Here is an 8,179-nt window from a genome sequence, read left to right as displayed (position 1 = left end):
GTGATGGAGGAATACACTGTGAGCCTTACTTATTCAGAAGTTAATCATGAAGTTTTTATGGTTACCAGATGGGAGAGGGATTGAGAAGATAGGTGGAAAAGGGGGGAGGGATTAAATTGTATAAATTGCCAGTTATAAAAACAGTCACAGGGGTAGTACAGCATGGGGTATATAGTTAATAATATTAGAATAACTACATATGGCATCAGGTAAGTACTAGACTTACTGGGGTGATCACTTCATAAGTTATATAAATATCAAATGACTATGTTGTACACCTTAATCAAATATAATATTGTATGTCAACTGTAAATAAAAATTTTTGAAAGAAAAAGTGACTTTATGATGAAAGCAAATTACAGACAACCATTTAGCACTTACAGACCTTAGCCAAAATCTTAAGGCCCATCTGTCCTCAGACAGGTCTCTTTCTACCTCTCCATGGACCAAATGATGTGCATAAACAGAACCCTGCATTGGCAACCTTAACCATCTGGAACCCTGTCTCTCTCCCTGGGACTACTTCCTTTTTAGAAGGAATCAGGTGATCTCAAAGGGCCTCTGGTCTTAAAAGTGTAAATGTTTTCTTCTGACCCCTTCCACTCCCCAGGGATCCCATGGAAAGTTGGGGGTATGTATGGGAGGACTGTCTAAGCTAACTAGAACAAGAGTGGGACAGAATCCTCAAGGACTGGGAAACAGCAGCAGGGACAAGAGGGTTGTGGCAGGTGACTCCTGGGTTCATGCTGCTTCTTCAAGTCCAGGCTTAAGGCAGGGCTCCTGACAGGTGGGGCCTGCCCAGCCCCAGTAACAGCGGCAGTGGAAGAACTCCCAAGCTCCAGGGATGCCATCTGGCTACAGGTATAGAAAGGCTTCCAGCTGCCCTCGGCCTCACCAAGCACAGTTCCCATGGCCATTGCGTCACTGGTGACTGTAGGCTATGGCCACCCTGGTCACATTAATTACATAGGGGCCCAGGGTATCTATCCACCAGGTAGTCATGAAGATGCCAGCACTTCTCCTCAGAGCTGGAGATGCTCAGGTCTCCCTAGAGCACCATGCCAGCTGCCCCCAGTGTTGTGGTCTGCACAAGATCATCCTGAGATAGGAATCTCCCAGATCTCTGATGTGTGAAGCAGGCACAGACCAGGACAGGCAGGAGATGTGGATGCCCACCACGGGTCACTTGGAAGGCATCCTCTGGTAGATATCAAACAAATGCCTGTCAGTGAGCAGACAGTAGCCTGGGTGGGAGGTAAATGCTGGAGAAGAAGGCACTGGAGGTAGTCCAGAGCCAATGCACTTGGGTGTTGCATGGAAGTGGCCCGTGTAATGGAAGCCATACTATGCCAACTATCACCACAGGCTAGGAAGTGACAGACTGAAAATCCTTGAGTCTGCAGTACCTGGCCCAACCGTAGTGTGCCCTCTATCAATGTATGGGTTGCTTGTTCAAAGCCGGTACGGGCCTTGTAAAGCTGCTCCTGAGGGCCCAGGTGGGGGAATTCCCACTGTGCTCAAGCCTCTGGGGCTTCCTGCTAGGTTCAGCGGCAGTTCCAGTTCCCAGCCCAGTGTGGACACCATTCTTCCCAATCCAGCACTGCCAGGCCAGCAAAGCCAGGTCCCAGGCTATAGTAGATCTGGTAAGCAGCCCATGCTGGGTGGTGGTCAAGGACGCAGCTTGAGGGATGTCCCCATTGTGAGCTGTGCCCCTGGGCCCAAAGTAGGGAAAGAAGCCAAGCTGGTTTCTGTAGAAGTGGCGATATTCTGGCCATGGAAACACTGGGCACAGTTGACTGATACCCAGGGCCTCTAGTGGCAGGTGCACACCAAAACGGGCTCTATAGTGTGCTGATGGTCCATTCCACAGCACGGAGAAGGGGTCTTCAGGGGCCCACAATAGGGGATGGCCACATCCCAGGTACAGGGCCACCCCTAGTACCAAGGCTGCTCCTAGCTGCATGGTCATGCCCCAGGAATGGAAACCTGAAATCACCCACCTGTGCAGCAGCAGCTGTACCCCTCAACCAAGAGGGAGAAATCCCCAGGTTCTACCTGTAGTTCAGGAACCCTAGGTTTCTCCGCAGGTTTAACACCTTCAGTATTGACCCAACTGTTGCTATACTCAAGACATAAATACTTTTCACTACACTTGCAAAAATATTTTGATAAGAGGTATCTCTCAGATAAAATTTACAATCAAATATCACACACTCTAACAAAACATATGTTGTAACCAAACTAACAATTTAAACATTATGGCCTAAAATTAGTCACATACAAATGCATAGCTAGTCATGACCTTGAACCTATGCACCCAATATATGTAATAATATTTAAGAAAATAGTTTGTTTATATCTCTTAGATCAGCTATGACCTCTGCATGGTTAAACAATGAATAGGTCAATGATGATATCAAGAAAGAAATCAAAAGATACCTGAAACAAATGAAAATGAGAACATAACAACCCCAAATTTGTGGGACACAGGGAAAGCAGTTCTGAGAATGAATTCATAGAATTACAGGTCTATCTCAAGAAACAAGAAAAGGTTCAAATAAATAATCTAACTTTACACTTAAAGAAGCTTTAAAATGAACAAGAAACAAAGCCCAAAGTGAGTAGAAGGAAAGACATAATAAAGATCAGAGCAGAAATAAATGAAATGGAGTATAAAAAAATGATACAGAAGATCAATGAACTGGTTCTTTGAAAAGATAAACAAGACTGACAAACCTTTAACCAGACTCATCAAGAAAAAAAGAGAGAGGGCCCAAATAAATAAAATCAGAAATGAAAGAGGAAAAAAATAACAACTGACCCAAAGAAATACAAAGAATTTTGAGAAAATATTATGAAAACCTATATGCCAAAAAATTATACAACCTAAGTGAAACGGATAAGTTCCTAGAAATATACAATCTTCCAAAGCTAAATTGGGAAGGTCAGAGAATCTGAGTAGACAGATTACACCTAGCGAAATTGAAGCAGTAATCAAAAATATCTCAACAAACAAAATCCCTGGACCAGATGGCTTCACAGGTGAGTTTTACCAAACATTCCAAGAAGAATTAACACCTCTCCTGAAACTATTTTTAAAAATTCAAGATCAGGGAAGACACCCAAGCTCATTTTACTCAGCATTATTCTAACTCCAAAACCAGATAAAAATACTACAAAAAAATAAAATCATAGGCCAATATCCTTAATGAGCATAGATGCTAAAATCTTCAACAAAATATTAGCAAACCAAATACAGTAATACATCAAAAGGATCATACACCATGATCAAGAAGGCTTTATTTCAGGAATGAAAATTTGGAACAACTTGCAAATTAATAAAGGTAATAAACTGTGGCAGACTCTAGACAGCAGAGTCTGCGTGTTGTGGCTGAAGATAAGAACAAATGATCTCACCTTTAACTGGAACATAATAAATAGAAGAAAAAAGGAAACAAAATATAACCAGAGACATTGAAGTTAAGAACAATCTAACAATGGGCAGGGGGGAGTGGGGAGGGGACAGTGAGGAGAGGGGATTACAGGAACTACTATAAAGGACACATGGACAAAATCAAGGGGGAGGGTGGAAGTGGGGGAGGGAGGGGGGTTCAGCTGGGGTGGGGTGGAGGGATGGGGAGAAAAGGCACACAACTGTAATTGAATAACAATAAAAAATTTAAATTATTTTTTAAAAAAAGAACAAATGCACACCGACTACAATAGTCCTGTGGAGAAAAAGGGATGGTACGGGTACTCTCTTAAGATGAGAGTCCTGCAGCCACTTCTCTCAAGGGGAGAGCACCTTGGCCACTCTCTCAAGGGGAGAGCCTGCTGACCCTTACCTGGACAGGCTTTTAGTGTTTTTCTTGGGTCTTACATCAAAAAAGGATTTATTAGGGACGGGAAGATGGCGGTGAGGGAGGTGGGAGTGGAGCCCAGTTCTCTGTGTGCCCAGCTGGAACACCTAGCCGATCTTCCAAGGAACAGAGTGAAGAGCCAATGGAATCCTAGATTTTATGAAGTTTGGAGGCAAAAAATTGCAGAAGACATTGAAAAACAGACAGTGAAGAGAGTGTGCTGGGATGGTAAGGTCCCTGGGATCTGCGCCAGGACCAAGGCTGCTGTGGCCCTGGCCCAGCACCTGCTGCAGGAGGGGAAGAGAGTTAGAGCACCAGCTCCCTCCCCTACCAGAGCTGGGAGGGCAGCCCTGCACCAGGAGGGACCTGGGTGCTGGAAGTCACTAGAGGAAGTAGAAATGAAGTGGGAGACACACAGAGGCAGTACACAACCGCTGGGACTGTGGATTCTGGCACAAGAGAAATTGGGGTGCTGGGTGACACCTGGAGAAGGGAGGAGTTGGGCTGTGTTGGACCCAGACTTGGATAGTCTCCAGACTGGTTGAAAAGTGGGGCTGTGTGAAAAGCCATGCACTTTTTAAGAATGTCAGGAAGCTGCTTTGTAAGGAACTCTCCAGCAGTGGCTGGCACACCCTGAGGGAGATTTCAGCTGCGTGCACCGGAGTGAGTGGTAGAGGGGAACTGGGTGCCCCACTAGTCTCACAATGAGTGCCCAAAGACAGTAGCAGAGGGTAATCGTTCATCTCCCTTATCTTGGGCTCCATGCTGGAGATCAGCTCATGCTGTGTACAGCTGAGTGGCTGATTTGAGCCTGGCAGCTCACAGAAGACCTGGGCCAGAGGCTGGGAAACTGTGAATAGTGTGACCCAAACCTGGTCCCCATCCTCTCAGAACCAAAGGAAGGGAGAAAAGCAAAGCCCAGCCACCTCTTCCTGTGGCATCTAGGAAGACCAGCAGAACTCGCTGAACAGGTTTAAAGTCTGCAGGAGGCTTATTATTATCTTCTTTTTTCTTTTTCATTTTGGATCCTCTCTACCCCCACCCCCGACCTTATTTATTTTTTCTTCCTCCAAGTGAGACAATAAGATGCAGAGATACAAGGGTCCAAAGACAGATTGAAAAGGGGAGCACAAGGCTAACTCTCAAAACAGAAACTGAGACAAATGTCATTTTGCTATCCCACAGAGCTGTCATTTTATTGTGTATGTGTATTATTATTATCTTGCAATTATTTTTTACCACTTTTATGAGTATTTTTTTAATTTCTTTTCCTTATGTTTAGTTCTCCTCATTTTATTTCTCTGTTTAATTGCATCGCTTGACTGGTTTTCCTTATTCTCTCTGTATTGCATTTTAATTTTCCTACTTTCACTTCACCTGTGTTCCAATAACACACAACCCTTAATCGGGTACTTTCTATTCTGTTTATCTAAATCATATATTTTTTGTCATATTAATGTTGTTCCAGTACTATTGTAAATAACTGTTCCATACAATTGTACATACTACACAGCAATCTTCCATGATCTTAGCCCACTTCACTTTAAACCTGAGCATTATTATTGTTGTAGTTAAGTCTATTCTCTCTCACATTACATCTACTTTCCATACTTTAATCTCACTATATCTCATCATCTAACCTTGCACAAGTGCTCTGATTTCTGGATTCAGCTCCCAATCATGCTCCCCTTTAACAAGAGTCTTATCTCTCTTTCACCTTTTATAAAAAGTGGCTAATTGGGTGATATAACACAGTTAACACTATACTTATACAAGTATCTCCTATCTATTCTTTACTTGCTAATACTTTAAATCACATAAAATACTCTCCTGCTGTCTTAATCCATTTTGCCTACCCCCTGCCACTGATCACATACAAGAAAAGGTGGGAGCTGCGAACATCAGTATACCTGCTGGAGGAGAAAAACCACCAATAAAAGAACCACCAAAAGGTACTAACCCAAGTACAACAAGAGAGACCACACAAACAGAAGAAAGGGCAAACCTGGAGCATCCAGTCAAGGACATCAGAGACCATACTGCTAAACCCAGTGAAATTCCTACCATATAAGATCATCCTACAAAGACAGCTAACAAAGCAAATTGTCTGGAAGCACAGAAACAAACAAAAAGAGTCAACTAAAATGGGGAAACCAAAAAGGAACATACAATCAACAGAAATGGAAGACTCCCCACTAAAAAAGCTAAACAAAATGGAAGTAACCAAACTATCGGATACAGAATTCAAATTAATGGTTATAAATACGCTCAAAGAGCTCACAGACAAGTACAAGGAACTGAGTGAGAACTACATCAGTGTGAAAAAGGAAATAGAAACTGTAAACAAAAACCAGGGAGAAACGAACAATAAAATCTCAGAAATAAAAAGCACACTAGAAGGAATTACAAGCAGGTTGGATGAAGCACAGGATTGAATCAGTGAGTTGGAGGACAAGTAGAAAAAATCTCCCAGATAGAGGAAGAAAAAGAAAAGAGATGCGGAAAGAACGAAGAAGTGGTAAGGGACCTGTAGAGACAACATGAAATGTAACACTATCCATATGACAGGGATACCAGAAGGAGAAGAGGAAGAGCAAGGGATAGAAAACCTGTTTGAAAAAGTAATGAGGGAAAATTTCCCTAATCTGATGAGAGAAATAGGCACACAAATCCAGGAATCACCAAGAGTCCCAAGCAAGAGGAACCCAAAGAAGCCCACTGCAAGACACATAATAATTAAAATGGCAAAATTCCAAGACAAAGAGAGGATGTTAAAGGCAGCAAGGGAGAAACAGGAAGTAACATACAAGGGAGCCCTGATAAGGTTAGCAACTGACTTCTCAATGGAAACGCTCCAAGCCACAAGAGAATGGCAAAAAAATACTCCAAGTAATGAGAACCAGAGGCCTGCAACCAAGACTACTTTACCCAGCAAGGCTCTCAATCAAGATAGAAGGCCAAATAAGGAGTTTCCCAGGCAAAAGAAGTCTAAAAGAATATACCTCCACCAAACCAGCTCTGCAAGACATGCTATCTTGCAGAGGGGCTAAAGGGGCTGCTTTAAGGAAAGGAAGGAAAAGAGAAAGAGAGAGGAACACAGGTAGGAAAAAATGGCAATGAATAACTACCTACCAATAATAACCTTAAATGTAAATGGATTAAATGTTCCAATCAAAAGACAGAATAGCTGAATGAAGAAGAATACATGACCCACACATATGCTGCCTACAAGAGACCCACCTCAGGACAAAAGACATACACAGACTGAAAGTGAAGGGCTGGAAACAAATTTTCCAAGCAAGTAAACAGGAAAAAAAAAAAAAAAAGCAGGGGTAGCAATACTCATATCAGACAAAATAGACTTCAAAAGTAGGGCCATAAAGAGAGACCCAGAAGGTCACTTCATATACTCAAAGGAAGACTCCAACAAGAAGACATAAACATTGTAAATATATATGCACCCAACATAGGAGCACCTAAATACATAAAGAAAATCTTGGAGGACTTCAAGAAAGATATTGACAGCAACACAATTATAGTAGGGGACTTTAACACCCCATTGTCAAAAATGGACAGATCTTCCAAACAAAATATCAAGAAGGATATTGTGTCACTGAACAATACCCTAGATGAAATGGACTTAACTGATATATATAGTGCTTTTCATCCTAAAGAAGCAAAATAAACATTCTTTTCAAGTGTACATGAAATATTTTCAAAGTTAGACCACATGATAGGACACAAAGCAAGCCTCAACAAATTCAAGAAAACTGAAATCCTATAAAGCACTTTCTCTGACCACAAGGGACTGAAACTAGAAACCAACCCCAAAGGAAAAAACCCCAAACACTCAAAATCATGGAGACTGAATAGCATGCTATTAAACAATGAATGAGTGAAGAACGACATTAGGAAAGAAATCAAAAAGTTTCTGGAAACAAATGAAAATGAACTCACAACAACCCAAAACTTGTGGGACACAGCAAAGGCACTCCTGAGAGGGAAGTTCATAGCAATACAGGCCTATCTTCAAAAGATAGAAACATTTCAAACAAACAACCTAACCCTACGCCTACAAGAACTCGAGGAACAACAACAAAGACAGCCCAAAGCAAGCAGAAGGAAGGAAATAACCAAGATCAGCTCAGAGTTAAATGACATAAAGACTAAAAGCACAATTCTAAGGATCAATGAATCCAGGAGCTGGTTCTTTGAAAAAATAAACAAAATCGACAAGCCTTTAAGTAGGCTCATCAAGAAGAAAAGAGAGAGGATCCAAATAAACACAATTAGAAATGAAAGAGGAGAGATTACAACTG

At 42.1% G+C, this 8,179-nt stretch overlaps 1 pseudogene; it reads right to left on the bottom strand.

Moving 5' to 3' along the window:
• Positions 1 to 741: 741 nt before the first annotated feature.
• LOC112304234 (hyaluronidase-3 pseudogene) lies at positions 742 to 1,969 on the bottom strand (annotated as a pseudogene).
• Positions 1,970 to 8,179: the final 6,210 nt, after the last annotated feature.

Source organism: Desmodus rotundus, chromosome 6, assembly GCF_022682495.2.
Source record: "Desmodus rotundus isolate HL8 chromosome 6, HLdesRot8A.1, whole genome shotgun sequence".
Classification (NCBI taxonomy): domain Eukaryota; kingdom Metazoa; phylum Chordata; class Mammalia; order Chiroptera; family Phyllostomidae; genus Desmodus; species Desmodus rotundus.
The sequence above is the reverse complement of the archived record's forward strand: the minus strand, read 5'-3'. Positions and strand labels throughout refer to the sequence as shown.